Genomic DNA, 19,934 nt, shown 5'->3' on the forward strand with positions numbered 1-19,934 from the left:
TTATTCAGGGGAGCCTGTAGTGCTTTTAATCTGATCCTAGCCCGTTTCTGGGACCACAAAAACATTGAAATGATTTTATTCAGTGATGTAAACAAGCTTGGTGGACAGCTGAGTGGAATTGACTGGAACAAATAAATTAATTTAGGCAGAACATTCATCTTGACCACATTAACATGTCCAATTAAAGAAATTGGTACATCTTTCCATTTGTATAGGTCTGTTTTGATTTTTTTCATAATAGGTAGATATTTATTTTGGTATATTTGGTTCAGGTCGTTAGATATTTGGATTCCCAGGTATTTGAAGCTTTTTGGTGCCCATTTAAAATTGGAAATCATTGGGTGGGTATTGTGGGTGGTAACACTATTTAGTGGCATTATTTCACTCTTGTCATAATTTATCATGTAACCAGATATGGCACTGTATGCCTCTAGTATGCTGAGTAATTGCGGCAAGGATTTATCTGGTTGGGTAATATAAATTAGTAAATCATCACAATATAGTGAGAGTTTGGATTTGTTTGCTCCAGTCTTTATGCCACATACATTGTAGTTGTTCCGTATTGCCACCGCCAACGGTTCAATGGCTGCGGCGAACAGATATACGGAGAGTGGGCAGCCCTGTCGTACTCCACGTCCCAATTGGAAGGGTTTGGAAAGTATACCATTTGTCAACACTTGTGCCTTCGGAGAGCAATAAAGCATCTTAATATAATTAATGAAAACATCACCAAAATTCATCTGTTTCAGAGTATAAAAAAGATATTCAAATTCTATTGTATCAAAAGCTTTTCGAGCATCCATCGAGATTACAAGTCTTGAGTCATTCGTTTGTTTAGAGAGCTCTATGATATGAAAACGTTTTCTGATATTGTCAGATCCCTGTCGCTGCTGAATAAAACCTGTCTGATCCTCGTGGATTAAGAGAGACATCACAGGGTCCATTCTTAGTGCGAGTGCTTTAGAAAATATTTTATAATCCACATTTAACATTGACATGGGCCTATAGGAGTCACAAAGTTGTTTATCCTTAGAGGGCTTAGGAAGTACATTGATTGTTGCTAATTCTAGACTTGGTGGTAATTTACCATTATTGAGACTGTCTTTGAGCATGTCCATATAAGGGCGGATTAATTTATTTATGAACAGTTTGTAAAATTCAGCAGGTAGGCCGTCGGGACCGGGTGCTTTGCCCGTTTGCAATGAGTTAATAGCCTTGGTGATTTCTTCCTTTGATATTTCTGTTTCAAGGGTAGTTCTCACTTCTACAGGAAGCATAGTAATCGGTAAGTTTCCCAAGAAACTTTTCAGACTTATATAGATTGTGGTAGAACATTTCAAAACGCTGGTTTATCTCTTCAGGTTTATGTAATACATCACCATCCTTAGATTTGATTGAGTCTATTGTTTTTGCCATCTCTTCTTTTCTTATTTGCCAGCTGAGTAGCTTGCCGGTTTTGTCCCCCTTTTCATAGTAGTGGTATTTAGTTCTGGCCATGTCTGCTTCTACTTGGCTAGTAGTTAAGTTGCTATATTCAAGCCGCTTTTTTACTAGTATGTGCAGAGTTTCTGCTCTATTGGATTCTGCATGTTTTTTCTCTAGTTCATGAATTTCTTTGTCTAGTGTGTTTAGATACTGTCTACTTTTTCTTTGTTTAGAAGCTCCAAAAGACGTTATCTGACCTCTTAGGAAAGCTTTCAGTGTCTCCCAGATTATGCTTGGGGAGGCAGTGTTTACATTAATTATTAAAAAGTCATCGATTTGATTTTCTAGGAAGTTAACAAAATCTGGGTTGTTAAGGAGATATGGCTTGAATCTCCAACGCTTAGTTTTAGGTTTGTCCAAATATTGTTTCACCTTCAATTTCAAAGGACAGAGATCCGATATTGTAGAGGCTAGATATTTACATTCAATTACATTATGAAGTAGTGATTTAGTTGTTAAAAACAAGTCTAATCTGGAATAAGTGTCATGTACCGCAGAATGAAATGAGTATTCCCTCTCCAGTGGGTTAAGTATTCTCCAAACATCGACCAAACCCATTTCAGACATACCATCCCTTACTACTTTGGCTGCGGCACTTAATGGCTGGGGGATCCTATTAGATCTATCTGATATGCTCAGTGTTAAATTATAGTCACCTCCAAGGATACATGTGCCATAGTTTTGTGCAGAGGATAATAGAATATTCCTAAAAAAGGGTGCATCGTCTTTGTTGGGGCCATATAGATTAATAAGTGTAAATGGTTCGTGATTTATGTCACATTTGAGGATTATCCATCTACCTGCAGTGTCTTTTTCTTGAGAACGTATTTTTAGGTTTAACTGTTTGTGACATAGTATGGCCACTCCTCTTGATCTGGAATTAAATGAGGAATAAAATACTGACCCAACCCAATCTCTTTGCAACTTCACATGCTCTGCATCAGTCAAGTGGCTTTCCTGAATAAATGCAATGCCGCAATCTTGATTCTTTAAATAGTTGAGAATCTTTTTCCTTTTAATGGGATTATTGATGCCCTTAACATTGAAGGACATAAATGTCAGAGTGCTAGTCATCTAGGATCATTTTCAATATCGACTTTAATAGGGGTGTTGTAAATTCCCCATGATTTGTTATGCTGTGTATTGTCATTTCCAGTCAGGCACTTCTTTGATGGCCCAGGGGTCCTATTATTTATAGTCTGGCATCTCTCTGGACAGCCCAGGGGTCCTAATGGGTTTAAATACAGCGGCCATCTTGCCCCCATGTGTTCCATTGCTGTCTGCTTTCCCAGTAAGAGTGCGTTCATGAACTAAGTAAGTCACCAATAGCCTACAAATATAGTGCCTATGGTAATGATAGATACATGTCATATGTAGCCTGCCTTATGTGTTGAGATGCTGTGACATGCATGTGTGACTATGATTTGGTTTGCTACGTTGTGTTAATTCATGCTGCTAATTGAGCTATGCTAATGCCAATAATGCTATAGCATCTCTTCAGTTGTGTGTTCTGGATGCCATTGCATTCTGCCATTTACTTGTTATGTTGGTCCATGCGGCCGATGCTAATATGCTAGATAGCATCTTTTCAGTTGTGTGCATTATGTTTGGTCCATGCGGCCAATGCTAATATGCTAGATAGCATCTTTTTCAGTTGTGTGCATTATGTTTGGTCCATGCAGCCAATGCTAATATGCTAGATAGCATCCTTTCAGTTGTGTGCATTATGTTTGGTCCATGCGGCCGATGCTAACATGCTAGATAGCATCCTTTCAGTTGTGCGCATTATGTTTGGTCCATGCAGCCAATGCTAATATGCTAGATAGCATATTTTGCTGTGTGTTCAGGTTATGATTAATAAGCATGTACCTCTGTTAATTATTGTGTGTTCTGCTTATCTGTTGCAGAACACCACTCACTCAATCTTTGATCGCTCCATCCAGCCCTACGACCTGGATGGAAGCATATCGCTCAACAACAGAATCCTTAATAAATACGAAAGGACTGTTCTCTGTGTCTGCGTCCGCTCTCTGACCGGGGTGTGCCCTTCTGGATGAAGTGGCTCCAGCAAACTTTGCAAACAAGCATTATATCTTCAATATTGGTCCTTCGAGCCGGATAACTTCACCCACGACGGCGCCATGGACACACAGAGAACAGCAGCAGACGAAAATGGAAGACGAGGAGGAAGGCTGCGACAGCTTCCAGCACACCTGCAAGGCTATCTGGTTAGTTTACCACAGTCCCTCATGCCTAATACTGCACCGTCTCTACCAGATGACAGCGAAGGTGCCACCGCACAGCAGCTGCGGTCACTCAGCCTGCAGACCGAGTTTGCAGCTACAGGTGACCAGCTCCACACTGCGCTCGGGCCCCCTCCCTGCCTCTCATTGCCGGGAGCAGTCGATCAGACGCGACACTGGGACCTATCACCGTATGCTAACACCCGGCCTGACCAGCGGGAAGTGTGTGTGGGGCTCACATCGCCATCCCCATCAGAGCAGAGCCACCACAGTCGGAGCCTAACAGGTGGCACCTCTGACGCAAGAGGACCTTGCTCTACCGTGCCCCTACGCCTTCCACCACCATTGTCACATCATAGTCTGAGCGTCCCACCCAACCGCTCACCATGGTCGAGCTCGCTGCCACTAATACCGCTGCTGTGCCCAACAACTGCAACGTTACAGTCTCAAGCCACAACCTGTACACCGGGCCAAAGGCAGCAAGCCTACATGTCGACTCAGTCCCTACCGCCGACAGTAACCTCCGCACCGCTGTTCGGGGCTGCTCCGAGGCCCCCAGCCCCCACCGCGATGAGTCTGGTCATGCCACAGTCTGACTTCCAGGTGATGCAAGCAGTGGGTCACGTGGGCCAGCAAATGCCAACGGTACCAAGTTACCAGCCTACCTACCGGTCAAACCAGCCTGTGTCATCAATGGTGAGGAGCAGGCATGGCAGCACACCAGCGGCCGCACAGACCCGGTATGAGCTTACGCCAATGAGATCTGCATATCAAGTGCATCAATATACTACAGCTACGCCTGCACAGCCTAATTATCAACCTCAGACTGCAACAGCACTCTACCCTGCACGATGGTTACCCACTGCAGCTGCTCTCCAGCCAGTGGGCCAACATACAGCAGGTGCACCTCAGCAGTCTACCTATCAACTACCCTCCTGGACAGCGCCGCCTTCACCATTCACAACCGCTGTCGCAGCAGCGAGGGCATATCAGCCTCCACCAGTATTCCCTGCTCAGCAAGCGTATCAAGCGCTGCCGCACCAGCTGAGCCACCATCAACGATCATCATATCTGCCTCCACCAATCAACACTGCTCAGCAATTGCATCAAGCACTGCCGTACCAGCAGAGCCATCAACAACCAGCATGTCAGCCTCCACAAGCCATCCCTGCTCAGCATATGTATCAACCATTGCTGCACCAACTGAGCCACCATCCACAACCAGTGTATCAGCCTCAGCCTGCTGCATCGACTCAGCCAGCCTATCAGCTTGTGCATCCAACACCCGGTCCAGCACCCTATTATCATGTAGCAGTTCCACCGGTCCAGTATGTCCATCAGGCCCAGTACACAGCACTACAGGATCCATACGCTCTCCAGCCTCCCAGGCAGCCAGTCCCTGTACCTAAACTGCCTAACCTGGTCCATGACAGCGAGAGAGAGTTCACGGACCTTAAGATGGCGCTGGACCACCTACTCGATGCCCACACTGAACTTTCTGAGCACTACAAGTACCGTGTACTTATGGAGCAGCTGGTTCTAGATGAGGCTAAGCTGATAGCCCAGTCCTGCAGGCATTATGCGCAACCCTACACCGCCGCCATGCAGGCCTTGCAGCGGCAATACGGACAGCCATATCAGCTTGCACAAAGCGAGATTGCCGCACTACTGAACGCTCCTGATCTCAAAGCAGGAGATACCAAAGCCTTCCAGAGCTTCGCCCTTAGCGTCGACTTGCTAGTGGGAATGCTCACATCACTGGAAGGACCTAACGGGATGGAAGTCAGGTCGACCGGCCATGTGCAAGATGCCTGCACCTTGAGGAAACCATGCAGTGAGTGCCAGGAGGTCCACCTCAGAGTTCTCCACGCCATCGCCAAGCCGGGTCCCCGTGCCTACCTCATCACACCAAAGGATGGTGCCTCGCTCTCCAACTCCAAACAAGGAGGGAAGGTGTACCTTAAGGTGGTACCAATCGTCATTACTGACGGGAGCAAGTCACTGCACACTTATGCGATCCTAGACGATGGAGCTGAACGCACGATAATACTGCCTGCTGCAGCTCGACACCTGGACCTTAAAGGCGAAGTGGAGTCCCTCGCACTGCGGACGATTCGCCAGGACGTGGCTCGCCTCACTGGCAAGTCTGTAGATTTCCATGTGGCCTCCCTGACTCATCCTTCTGAACAGCACCTGGTGAAGGGCGCCTTCACAGCAGGTCGATTAGCCCTGTCCGAGCAGTCTTACCCTGTGACTGCGCTTCAGGAACGCTATCGCCACCTGAGGGGGCTCCCATTGCAGGACTTCAGTCAAGTGCATCCACTACTGCTAATTGGTGCAGACTGCACCCATCTGATCACATCCCAAGAACCCATCAGATTCGGCCCCAAAGGTGGACCCGCAGCAGTCCACACAGCGCTCGGCTGGGCACTCCAAGGCCCAGATGGTCTTGCGTCACAGGCTACTTCATGCTACTTTACCTCTCTCAAGTCTGCACCGGACGACCTCTATCAACACGTTGAACGTCTCTGGCAGCTTGATGTGCTTCCATTTAGAAGTGGAAAGCTAGCAGTAAGGGCCCGTCTGGACCACGAGACTGTGGGCATCCTGGAAGCACGCACTGAGAGGGTGAAGGTTGGTGACACACTCCGATACGCCACGCCTCTGCTCCGCGCAAAGGATGCGCCACCACTGAAAGCCACTGCCAAAGCAGTCATGCCAATGCCCCGTAACACAGAGCAAAGACTGGTAGGAGATTCAGCTAAGGCTCAAATCACTGGAGCAGAGATCAAAAAGCTCGATGGAGGATGTGTTGCCAAGCTGGGTGAAGAAGCGGTAAATGAGTCTGACGAGTCATGGTTCACCCATCACGGGGCGGCGGCCGACTCCTCCTTAACTCAACCTAACCTGCATGACACCGAAGTCTTCCTGCTGAAGACCAGCCAGGCGGACTGCTTCCCAGAGGGATTTAAGTGTCTCAGAGCTGGAAACCCAGTACTGCCCAGTAGTAAGCTCAGTACGCTCTCACCAGAGATGGATCATACAATGGGTCTTCTCCAAATTGGTGGACGCTCTTGTCACCTGGACACCTCCTGTTCTACTGACATCCACCCCATAGTTCTCGATCCTGGCCATGCAGTGACGAAACTCATCAAGGATGTAGATGCCCGCCTACTCCACCCAGGGCCCGATAGGGTCTTCGCAGAGATCAGGCACCAGTACTGGGTCCTGTGGGGAAGACGGGCCATCAAGCATCATCAGAGGACCTGCACAGGATGTAGGAAGTGGAGGTGGGAGCCGGTGGCTCCAATGGTGGCAGACTTACCTCCTGCCCGGTTGCGGCCCCTTAAGCCACCATTATGTGACACCAAACAGGTTGCTGATGGGGCGGCGGGATGCCTCCCTGCCACAAGTGTCCTACGCTCCCGACCCGACTGTGGCAAATGATGGCGACAATCAGAGACCTCGGTAGCCACTTAGGGAATTTGACTGTTTACATAATAGCTATGCTATTCTTGGGGCGGCTGTTGTAAATTCCCCATGATTTGTTATGCTGTGTATTGTCATTTCCAGTCAGGCACTTCTTTGATGGCCCAGGGGTCCTATTATTTATAGTCTGGCATCTCTCTGGACAGCCCAGGGGTCCTAATGGGTTTAAATACAGCGGCCATCTTGCCCCCATGTGTTCCATTGCTGTCTGCTTTCCCAGTAAGAGTGCGTTCATGAACTAAGTAAGTCACCAATAGCCTACAAATATAGTGCCTATGGTAATGATAGATACATGTCATATGTAGCCTGCCTTATGTGTTGAGATGCTGTGACATGCATGTGTGACTATGATTTGGTTTGCTACGTTGTGTTAATTCATGCTGCTAATTGAGCTATGCTAATGCCAATAATGCTATAGCATCTCTTCAGTTGTGTGTTCTGGATGCCATTGCATTCTGCCATTTACTTGTTATGTTGGTCCATGCGGCCGATGCTAATATGCTAGATAGCATCTTTTCAGTTGTGTGCATTATGTTTGGTCCATGCGGCCAATGCTAATATGCTAGATAGCATCTTTTTCAGTTGTGTGCATTATGTTTGGTCCATGCAGCCAATGCTAATATGCTAGATAGCATCCTTTCAGTTGTGTGCATTATGTTTGGTCCATGCGGCCGATGCTAACATGCTAGATAGCATCCTTTCAGTTGTGCGCATTATGTTTGGTCCATGCAGCCAATGCTAATATGCTAGATAGCATATTTTGCTGTGTGTTCAGGTTATGATTAATAAGCATGTACCTCTGTTAATTATTGTGTGTTCTGCTTATCTGTTGCAGAACACCACTCACTCAATCTTTGATCGCTCCATCCAGCCCTACGACCTGGATGGAAGCATATCGCTCAACAACAGAATCCTTAATAAATACGAAAGGACTGTTCTCTGTGTCTGCGTCCGCTCTCTGACCGGGGTGTGCCCTTCTGGATGAAGTGGCTCCAGCAAACTTTGCAAACAAGCATTATATCTTCAATAAGGGGTTTAATTGTGGTTTTGTTATAGAGATTGCAGCATTCCATTTGAACATGAGCGTGTGCGTGTGTTTTTGCACACACACACACACATGTTCGCAGTGCATATGCCTACCATTAGTCACTTCAGTTATGTCATACAATCTATCATGGTTCACAAGATCACATGCATTGAGTTCGTGAAGATAATATGTATTTGTACTAGGTCCCCCCCCACCCTTTTCATCCCCCATACCCTCCCCAAACAGAAAGTAAACCACAACATAGGCTCACTAGTCCTATATTACCCTACTTGGCTCCCTGTTAACTTCCCCTTTAAATTGCCAGGTGGCACACCACTATTTGAACCAGGCTGTGAAGCGTTACTCCTTATAACAAAAATAAACAAAAAGAAAAAAGGAACAAAATTAAACTAAAAAACAAACAATACAAGCAAGCAAATGATTCAGTAATAAGGCAGAGAAATAAATAAATTAATGAATAAGAGAAATGGATAATGAATAAGAGGGGAAAGATAATAGGCTACCAATTTACTTGTCAGTTTTTTTTTTTTTTTATAGGTTCTTTTTTATAATTTGTTTTGCTGCTGTTGGTTTTGAGTCACTTTAGCGACATGTGTCTCCACTACATCTGTTTCACGGTTCACCCATGGTGTCGTCTCAGGTAAGTCGTTTCAGAATCTGGAGCCACCAGGGTTGGGGAGAGGTGAGACCTGTTTCTCCATAGGGTACCTCCTCCGGGTGTCTCCACAAGGTAAGACCTGGGTGTGCCTGCCATAGACACCACTGTGCCTCGCTCCTTAGTGTCTCTGATCCACACATGTTCACCCGGTTGGATGAGGGGCAAACTCCCCCCCGTCACACATCAAGGTTCCTACCGCACAAAGGTTCCTATACAAATATAACCTAATACTACAGCTGACTGGGACATTGAAGGAGATGGGAGGACCGTGGCAGCGGAAGGTCATCCTGACATTATTAGGGATGTTCACTGCCTCGTATGGTCCAAGTTTCACAGGAGAGTGAAGGATCTCTGTCAGCTCTAAGGGCCAAGATTTATGATCAACAAGTTAAAATTAAACAAAGATATGGATGCAAAAATAGTAAGATTGATTAGCAACACTTACCTGGTAACGCTGTATTGATGTACTCAAACCACTGTCGGGCAGTGGAGTCCCCCTCCGGTGAACCTGCTTGTTTTTCAGACACTGGATGACGGCAGACGAGGTAAGGAACTGGCGAACTGGAACTCCACCCAGCGCTCGCCACACACCCTGGTACTAGTATCCAGAAGGCATCACCTTCATAGGCCTTGGTGTCCCCTCTGGTTTGTCTGAGAGCAAATAAGACATGTCTTCAATGGTTTTGAAAAAAAAAACGGGAACGAAAAAAACACTCTACATGTTCCCAATCAATGTTAATGTAACAAATAATCTGCAACCCCTGCACCGATTATTACATCATCAATGTAGAGCCACTGTGGGAAAATAAATGTTATTAGGCCTTTATGGAGAATCTAAGAGGAAGGGCACAACTACCCTAGTCATCTCAATGGCGTATTTATCATCCAATCGCGACAAGGTGCATTAAGTGGCAGGTCTGGATGGACAAAAGTCCAATGTTGCTCACTATCAAATCTTACAAAATGTGACTGAGGTGACCTTCCGCTGCTGACATGTCTTGCTCACAGGAACCACAGCCTACATGAACCACAGACGGAGCTAGGAATGATCTATTAATAGTCCATTCATTTTCCAGAGGTACCGGAGAAACCGAAGAGACTGGAGCAGCCGGACATATGTCACCTATGAGAGTTCTATAGTTGGGGTTATAACATAATTTACATCTACAAATCAGCATCTTTACACAGGCAAACACACATGCACTCCCAGTAGGCCTACCTTGCTTCTTAGGCAACACATTGACACTGTCAGACTTTGAAGCACGTATGTGGACTTGGAGGTTGACACCACTGAGGAAAAAGAGAGGACATTTTTTGTATCCACTTTTTCGTCTCTTTTTCTATTTTTCTCCCATCACAATTACCCGCTGTGCCAATTCTCCCCTCCCCTGTCTTGAACGTTGCTCGCATATGCCCCCCACTGGCCGGTTGTAGGGAGGATAGAAGCCTTGCATCACGTGTCCCCTCCGATACACGAGGAGGCAGCCTGTCACATCTTTTCACCTGCCAGCGCGGACTCTCATTGGCGAGGAGTAACGTGTGGGAGGCTCACACTACCCCCGCCATTTCCTGTCTCTGCTGTGCAGGCGTCCCCAACCGACCTGTAGGAGTCGCTGTCCACAACGTCCAGATTACCACCCATTGACTTTCACCCGCTGACTCTGCCAATTGAGTTAGTATGACGACTGGCCCAAGCCGGAGGCAACGCAGACAGCCGGAGTCGAACCCGGTGTCTCTTGCGTTGGTGACAAGCGCAATGTCCGCTGCGCCACCCAGCTGCCCAAGAGAGGACATTTCTATAGGTCTCAACAGTACTACTGTACTTACGCTGTTGGGTGTCAGACAACAAAATAAATTAAATGGCCCAAAACCTAGATTGTGCCTTTTGACCATGACCCTGATATGGTCAAACTGTCTTCATACAGCTTTTAATCAGTAAATTGATTATTTTTGAATGGCCTAGGAGTAGGAAAAAGTAGGAGACAATTCGTTTTTGAGAAATCGAAATGGTGGCCGTATTACTTTACATAACATTTTCAATGTATGTACAATTTACAATGTAACCATGATCGGACAAGCCGTTAGGGAATATTTTATACTTTTTGTGGGAATAAATAATATATTGGAAAACAATGGTCCCCATATGCCACACAGCAGGTTGAGATAATCAGTTATAGGGGGGAGTATATGGAAAAAGTGTTTTTCAAAATGAAGTTTTTAATCCAATATGGCGGACATAGTCAATTTGTTCTCCACAAGGAGCCACTCATAATTAAAAGTTTGGCCTGATGATGGTGTTAGAGGAAAGGACACAGGGTCATCAAAATCAATAGGATTCTTCCTCTAGAGGTCATGAATGTTCACAATAAATCTGAAAAGATTTATGAATAAATCAATGTAGAACTCTCAATGTTGAATCTACTGTTGACCTTGATTGTGTATGGCGTATGGCTTGGATAGCTCAGCTCTTTTAAAACAATTATTTTATTCCAGGGAGAACACTGAAATCAGATTGTGCAACCATAACCTTAATTCACCTTTTAAAGAGCAGTGCGTCCTCCCTGGTGGCGACGGTTCTCTTCAAGCCACCGCTATAGTTGTCAAACCTTTTGTCACAGCTCAGTTTCGTGGGCTTGTAGCAGTAATAGTGCTCTCCTGGGTTGTGATCGCTGTAGTTGCACAGTGGCTGCTGATTTGAAGTCAGGCAGAGGTTACAAACTGTGAGGTTTCTGTCCTTGCTCACCTACTCGCTCTGTTCCTTTAAACCACCTCGCTCTGTTTTCCATTTGTTTCTGTTAATCATTTCATTCCCCCATTCACACGCTTCTTCCCAGAGACGTCGTTGATTGGTTCTCTCCCGTCCACACGCTTTTCAATCACATCCCCCAGCTGTCACTGCTTGTCAATCAATCAATCCCGTATTATTTATACCCCGTTTCCCCACTCAAGTTTTGTTGGATCGTTTTGATATTTTCTGTTTGCATTCGCCATTCCTGCTGCTGCTGTTGTTCCCTGTGCTTTACCTCCAGGATATCCAAGAAGCCTTCCTCTTGGACACCTTTTTCCCGTGGCGAAGCGCTCGCTCCGCTGCTGTTCCAGCGCTCTTTACGCACAACGCCTGGGTGAGTTTTTAATGACTGTCTTTGATCAAATTCCGTTTTCGTGTGTTTTTATAACACTGAAGATTACCACCTTTTTATCAGACAGTCACTCACCCAGCGGTTGCCTTTTTGATTGTTCCACTGGGATAATATTTTGACCTAACATCTCCCACTGTGTGTGTATCACACCGAAGATATTATCACTTTGGATTGTATTTTGGACTTCGCTCTCAGTCTCTATTTTTGCACCGAAGATATTTTTCACTTGGGATTGTGTTTTGGAACATTGCTCACTGTGTGTGTTTACACGAAGATTAGTTCACTTGGATAACTTTTGTTTTTGGGTACAAGTCACCTCTCCTGTTCTCCTGCTCATTCTACCTGCACCCTGTGTTGACTCGCTCCCTCTCTCTCTCTCTCGGTCCCGCATCACCTCGGAGATTCTGCCGAGAGAAGTCTGCAGAGCGGCTCTGACGTCAGCATCTGCTACCCCCTACTACCACCTCGGGAGAAGCTGCAGAGCAGCAGAACAGTTTCATCCTTGCTTGAATTCCTGTCTTGTTTAGACTCTTCCTATTCTATGCTGTTTAATTAGTCTCAATAAACAAGCCCCTGTTTTTGGCAACTCTGAATCCTACTCTCTTGTGTCGTTGCGTTTGGGGTCGGTGTCAAACCATAACATTACGATCCAACCAAAATGACGACCCCAGCCGACACAGAGAGGGTCAGAACCGCACTTGCTAATCAAGTCGAGTTGACCAGGGATCACAGTCTCCAACTAGAGAGGGCTGCGGCTGCGGTGCAGGATCTCAGGGAACAGGTCCTGCCTATTCAAGGGTCAATGGCCGCTCTGGCGGGACAACAATCCGGTATTCTCGCTCAGCTTCACTCGCTGAGCGACACCGTTAATGCTTTACTTCCTTCACATCCTTCAGGAGCATTCACCGCAGCCCCAGCAGATCCCGCACCTCGGGAACCCCGTCTCTCCGTCCCACGGCTGTTCGACGGCAATCCCGAGGAGTGTGCCACATTCATCATGCAATGTGAGTTGGTTTTCCGTCATCAACCAAGCCGTTTTACTGCTCGAGGGTCCCAAGTGGCTTATATGACGAACTTGCTTTCAGGCCATGCTGCCCAGTGGGTCACTTCCTCCTGGGCAATGGATGCAGATTTTGTTTTCTCCTATCCAGACTTCGTGGCGGAGCTCCGCAGAGTGTTCCACCATCCAGCCCGAGGTCTGGACCCCGGAGCCCGGTTGGGGACTTTCCGACAGGGGAGCGGCAGGGTGACGGACTATGTCCTGGAGTTTCGACTGGCGGCGGTGGAGAGTGGATGGAACGACCCTGCACTTCGCCTAACCTTCTTGAGGGGACTCAGTGACGCAGTCCGGGACCAGCTCGCTACCCGGGAGTTGCCCGACTCCCTCGAGGACCTGTTTAGCCTCGTCATCCGCATCGACGGACGCCTCCTGGAGAGAAGGCGCGAGAGGACCCGACTGTTACCTCCTGAGGTACCCCGGATTCCCCGGACGCATGACGTCACTCCTGGACGCCCTGTCCTCAACACTACTGGTGGTAGCAGGCCTTCCCGTTCGGTTCGCGAGGAGGAACCCATGCAGCTGGGACGCTCTCATCTGAGCCAGGCGGAGCGTGAGGCAAGGCTCAGGTCCGGTCTCTGCCTCTACTGCGGAGGTGCGGGACACCGAATCGCAGACTGCCCCACCCGGCCAAAAGATCAGGCTCGCCGAGACCCCGGGAGATCCTGGTGAGCCGTTTTTCCCATTCCCAGCGCCGCGCACCACCTGACCATCTGATGAGCGTCACCCTGGCCTGGGGGGACCAACGTGCCACGGTGGAGGCCCTCATCGACCCTGGGGCAGACGAGAATTTCCTCGACTTCGAGTTCGCTACCCGAGCCAACATTCCACTTGAGGACCTTGTGAGGCCCTTGGAGATCTTCTCGTTGGACCAACACCGCCTGGCCGACATCTCTCAACGCACCGGCCCAGTCGTGCTGACCATCGCTGGGAACCACGTCGAGAGAATCCAGTTCCTCATCACCCAATCCCCCCTTGTCCCGGTGGTCCTGGGTAGGCCCTGGCTCGCGCTGCACGAGCCCCACATCGCCTGGTCCTCCGGTACCATCAAGGGCTGGAGCTCCTCCTGTCACGCCCTGTGTCTGCAGGCGGCGTCCTGTCCCCCGCCTCGGAGGCCCGCTGGTGAGTTGCCTCCGGACCTCTCGTCCATACCTCCCGAGTACCACGACCTCTTGGAGGTTTTCAGTAAATCCAGGGCTCAGGCCCTTCCACCTCACCGCCCCTATGACTGCGCCAAGGGGCTCCCCTTCCCGGCAGCCGCCTCTACAGTCTGACCGTTCCGGAGAAGAAGGCGATGGATCTCTACATCTCTGAGTCATTGGAAGCAGGACTCATTCGGCCTTCCTCCTCCCCGGTGGCGGCCGGTTTCTTCTTTGTTGGTAAGAAGGATGGGGACCTGCGACCCTGCATCGACTATCGTCAGCTCAACGAGATCACCATCAAGAACAAGTACCCTCTACCTCTCATGAGCTCCACCTTCGAGCCACTGACCCAGGCCTCGTTCTTCACCAAGCTGGACCTCCGGAGTGCCTACCATCTTGTCCGTATCCGTGAGGGCGATGAATGGAAGACCGCCTTCAAGACCCCCAGGGGCCACTACGAGTACCTAGTGATGCCGTTCGGCCTCACCAACGCCCCGGCGGTATTCCAGGCACTCATGAACGACGTCCTTCGCGACATGCTGGAGGTGTTCGTGGTGGTGTACCTGGATGACATTCTCATCTTCTCCAGGACCCTCGAGGAACACATCCAGCATGTCCGCCGTGTGCTGGAGCGCCTCCTCCACAATCGGCTCTTCGTCAAGGCGGAGAAGTGCCGTTTCCACTCCGACTCCATCGACTACCTGGGCTTCATCGTTGAGAAGGGCTTGACCCGAGCGGATCCTCGCAAGATCCAAGCTGTGGAGGATTGGCCTGAACCCACCACTCGGAAGGAGTTACAGAGTTTCCTCGGGTTCGCCAACTTCTACCGAAGGTTCATCCGGAACTACAGTCAAGTGCCGGAGCCACTTACCAAGCTGACCTCCCCCGCTCTGCCGTTCGACTGGTCCTCAGCGGCATGCGCTGCGTTCCGCTCCCTCAAGAAGAGGTTCACTTCCGCCCCTATCCTGCTCCACCCTGACCCCAAGAGACAGTTCATTGTGGAGGTGGACGCCTCGGATACTGGCCTGGGCGCTGTCCTATCCCAACGTTCTCTTTCGGACCAGAAGGTGCATCCTTGCGCCTTCTACTCGCGTCGCTTCCTCCCTGCCGAGAGGAACTACGACACCGGCAATCGGGAGCTGCTGGCGGTCGTGGCTGCGTTGGAGGAGTGGCGTCATTGGCTAGAGGGTGCCGAGGAGCCTTTTACCATCTGGACGGACCACAAGAACCTGACGTTCATCCGCGCTTCCAGGCGCCTCAACGGTCGGCAGGCGAGATGGGCCAGTTTCCTCAGTCGGTTCGACTTCTCGCTGACCTTCCGCCCCGGTTCCCGCAACACGAAGGCCGACTCCCTGTCCCGGTTACACTCCAAGGGGGCTCCACCCTCTGAGGACCCTACTCCCATCCTCCCGGAGGCCCGAGTGGTTGGAGCCATCACCTTGGGCATCGAGGGTGTGGTTAGGCGTGCCCTACGCTTCCAGCGTGCTCCTAGCAACGTCCCTATGCATCGTCTCTTCGTCCCCGACTCTGCCCGGTCCCGGGTACTGCTTTGGGGCCATACCAGCCGGTTCGCCACCCTGGCGTCCATCGCACGTTCTCCTTCCTGGCTCGTCGTTTCTGGTGGCCCACCATGCGGAACGATGTCAAGGAGTTCGTATTGGCCTGCGCGGTCTGTGCCCGCAGCAAGGCCTCTCACCAGGCACCCTCCGGGCTCTTGCAGCCACTTCCCGTTCCGAGCCGTCCGTGGTCACATGTGGCGCTGGACTTCGTCACAGGTCTGCCCTCCTCCCAGGGGAACACCTGCCTTCTGACCGTGGTGGATCGATTCAGCAAGGGGGTTCACCTCGTGGCCCTTTCCAAGCTTCCCTCGGCGGCCGAGACGGCGGACCTCCTGACTCACCACGTGTTCCGCCTTCATGGGTTTCCCCAGGACATCGTCTCTGACCAGGGGCCCCAGTTCACCTCCCAGGTATGGCGGGCCTTTTGCAAGGGATTGGGGGCAACGGTCAGTCTTTCCTCTGGTTATCATCCCCAGACTAACGGGCAGACGGAGAGGATGAACCAGAGCGTGGAGTCTGCTCTTCGGTGTGTGGCAGCCGAGAGACCGGCATCCTGGAGCCGTTTCCTTCCCTGGGTTGAATACTCCATCAATTCAATGGTCAGTTCCGCCACCGGCCTCTCACCCTTTGAGGTTTCCCTGGGCTACCAACCCCCTCTTTTCCCCGCACAGGAGGCGGAAGTGGCAGTTCCCTCCGTGCAGGTCCACCTCGACCGCTGCCGACGAGTTTGGGAGATCACCAGGACCGCGCTGCTCCGGACATCTGAGCGCGCCTGTCGTGGTGCCGACCGGCGCCGGGTTCCTGCGCCGACTTACCGCCCTGGGCAGAGGGTGTGGCTCTCCGCAAAGGACCTGCCGCTACAGTCCTCGGCCAAGAAACTCAACCCCCGTTTCGTCGGACCTTTCGAGGTCCTGAAGGTACTCAGTCCGGCGGCCCTGCGCCTGAAACTTCCTGCGTCCATGCACATCCACCCCGTGTTCCATGTCTCCCGGGTTAAGCCCGTCTCCCTCAGTCCCCTTATGCCTCCAGCTCCTGATCCTCCGCCTCCCGTGTTGGTGGATGGTCACCCCCAGTGGCAGGTCCGCCGGTTGATGGGCGTTCGTCGGCGGGGCCGGGGGTTCCAATACCTGGTAGACTGGGAGGGTTACGGTCCTGAGGAGCGTAGCTGGGTCTCCCGGCAGCTCATCGTGGATCCCGGCTTGATCACTGACTTCCATCGTGCCCATCCTGACGAGCCGGGTCGGCCTGGTCGCCGGGTGGCTCCCGTGGAGGAGGGGGTACTGTGAGGTTTCTGTCCTTGCTCACCTACTCGCTCTGTTCCTTTAAACCACCTCGCTCTGTTTTCCATTTGTTTCTGTTAATCATTTCATTCCCCCATTCACATGCTTCTTCCCAGAGATGTCGTTGATTGGTTCTCTCCCGTCCACACGCTTTTCAATCACATCCCCCAGCTGTCACTGCTTGTCAATCAATCAATCCCGTATTATTTATACCCCGTTTCCCCACTCAAGTTTTGTTGGATCGTTTTGATATTTTCTGTTTGCATTCGCCATTCCTGCTGCTGCTGTTGTTCCCTGTGCTTTACCTCCAGGATATCCAAGAAGCCTTCCTCTTGGACACCTTTTTCCCGTGGCGACGCGCTCGCTCCGCTGCTGTTCCAGCGCTCTTTACGCACAACGCCTGGGTGAGTTTTTAATGACTGTCTTTGATCAAATTCCGTTTTCGTGTGTTTTTATAACACTGAAGATTACCACCTTTTTATCAGACAGTCACTCACCCAGCGGTTGCCTTTTTGATTGTTTCACTGGGATAATATTTTGACCTAACATCTCCCACTGTGTGTTTATCACACCGAAGATATTATCACTTTGGATTGTATTTTGGACTTCGCTCTCAGTGTCTATTTTTGCACCGAAGATATTTTTCACTTGGGATTGTGTTTTGGAACATTGCTCACTGTGTGTGTTTACACGAAGATTAGTTCACTTGGATAACTTTTGTTTTTGGGTACAAGTCACCTCTCCTGTTCTCCTGCTCGTTCTACCTGCACCCTGTGTTGACTCGCTCCCTCTCTCTCTCTCTCGGTCCCGCATCACCTCGGAGATTCTGCCGAGAGAAGTCTGCAGAGCGGCTCTGACGTCAGCATCTGCTACCCCCTACTACCACCTCGGGAGAAGCTGCAGAGCAGCAGAACAGTTTCATCCTTGCTTGAATTCCTGTCTTGTTTAGACTCTTCCTATTCTATGCTGTTTAATTAGTCTCAATAAACAAGCCCCTGTTTTTGGCAACTCTGAATCCTACTCTCTTGTGTCGTTGCGTTTGGGGTCGGTGTCAAACCATAACACAAACCATGGTTTCGGACACAGTGCCTGAGCGGAACTGGCTCTTGTAGAACAGCCGGTCAGGCTGTTGCCTTTTTGTCCTGAGAAGCACAGAGACAGCCTCACTAGGGTGGAGCAGTGTCACCTCCACCTGTGCACTACCCTCCCAGAGTAATGGGAAAACACAAGAGTAGGACCCATTCAGGTGGTCCACCACCTGCGCCATCATGCCCGCGACAAGCTCCCGGTTGTGCAGCCGAGCAAATAAGACGTCTCCCCCGTACCGCTTGGGCCGATCCTGGAAGTCATTCATTTGGATCCGAACATCGAGCTGATCTCCTACATGCCGCTCTCCGCCGCCCACCACCGGAAGGATTGTGAACCAGCTGTGGGCGGGGTCACTTGTCTCCTTCAGTGTGGAGAAGAGTGGAGGCTCAGGCCACTTAATGGAATCGAGTAGGGAGCGATGCTCCACGGCCTCCTCAGATGACAACTCTCGGCCCCAGTAGCTACAGTTGTGGTTGTGGTGTGAAAGACGGGCCAGGTACTGAGGGGTGGAGTGGATTTCTGGGCAAAGCTGGTAGAGAGGGTTGAAAGAGAAGAGAGGTTACTGTACCTATTCATAGTATTCTCATGAAGTATGATGCATTTAATACCAGAATTGACCATGTTCACACAGCGGCCATTTTGCTCTTATTTTCTTTTAAACATTTATTTATTAGTCATCAAAGGTACAGTTGGATACATTACACATTGAATGGCATATTTTGTATTTTCGCCCTTCCCCCCTCCCTCCTGGGTTCCCAAATACATTGCAAAATTAGATTCAAGGACTTTCTCAAAAAAGAGAATTAAAAAATTAAAGTGATACAGTTCACTTTTAAGTGCTGTTTTATATAGCAAAAATTTATAATAATAATTAATAAACAGTAAAGAATACACCTTTAGTCGGATCCAATATTTCATGGCTCAAAGCCAATCTCCGACAGTTAGCGCTACCTTGTGTCAAAATACAAGTATTTAGCATTTCAAGGACCTTGTACGAACCCTCCCCCCTCCCTCCCATTTTCCCTCCCCTATCTTGTCCAATCCTACAAATACACAACAGGAAACATAGAACATACTAACACATATCTCTCTCACTCATCCTTCCTTCTCATTATCCTAATGTCTTTAGCTTGGCTATGTAACCAATAAAAGGGCCCCATACTATTTCAAACTTTTCACTAGACCCCTTAGGTTGTGTTTGATTTTCTCCAGATTTAGAAAGAACATGAGATCTTTAAGCCATAGGGATGCTTTGGGGGATGCTGGTGATTTCCACTCTAGCAAGATCCTTCTGCGTGCTAGTAGGGATGCAAAGGCAATTCTATCTATTGTTCTTCTCCTAACCCCTTGGTGATCCGGTCTTGGTAAGACTCCAAAGATGGCTATTTCTGCACTGGGAGTTAGCTCCATGTCGAAAGCCTCGGCGAGGTGTTTGAAAATAGCTGTCCAGAAGCTGTGTAGGCGGGGACAAGACCAAAACATGTGCGTCATATTTGCTGGGGACATGTGGCATCTATTACAAGAGTCTGTAATATTGGGATATATTTTGGCGAGTTTAGAGTTTGTGAAGTAGATGCGATGGACCACCTTAAATTGCATCAGATTGAGCCTGGAGCAGGATGTGCTGTCATTTACTCTGGCCAATACTCCATTCCAAATATTCTCATCTATAGCCTCACCCCATTCCTTTTCCCAGTCCTCTTTGATTTTATCAAGACATGTTTCTGTGTTACAGGAGATCAGG

At 49.4% G+C, this 19,934-nt stretch overlaps 1 pseudogene across 1 annotated transcript in view; it reads right to left on the bottom strand.

The window, feature by feature from the left end:
* LOC311228115 (NXPE family member 3-like) overlaps positions 1 to 19,934 on the bottom strand; it is a 29,908-nt pseudogene that overhangs the window by 2,748 nt on the left and 7,226 nt on the right. The window contains exons 3-6 of the transcript in view: positions 18,171 to 18,719; positions 9,369 to 9,449; positions 9,165 to 9,283; positions 6,757 to 6,899 (exon numbers count right to left, since the gene is read on the bottom strand). The product of the transcript in view is annotated as an NXPE family member 3-like (transcript). The remainder of the gene's footprint in view (positions 1 to 6,756; positions 6,900 to 9,164; positions 9,284 to 9,368; positions 9,450 to 18,170; positions 18,720 to 19,934) is intronic.

Source organism: Notolepis coatsorum (assembly GCF_963971535.1).
Source record: "Notolepis coatsorum genome assembly, chromosome: 5".
NCBI lineage: Eukaryota > Metazoa > Chordata > Actinopteri > Aulopiformes > Paralepididae > Notolepis > Notolepis coatsorum.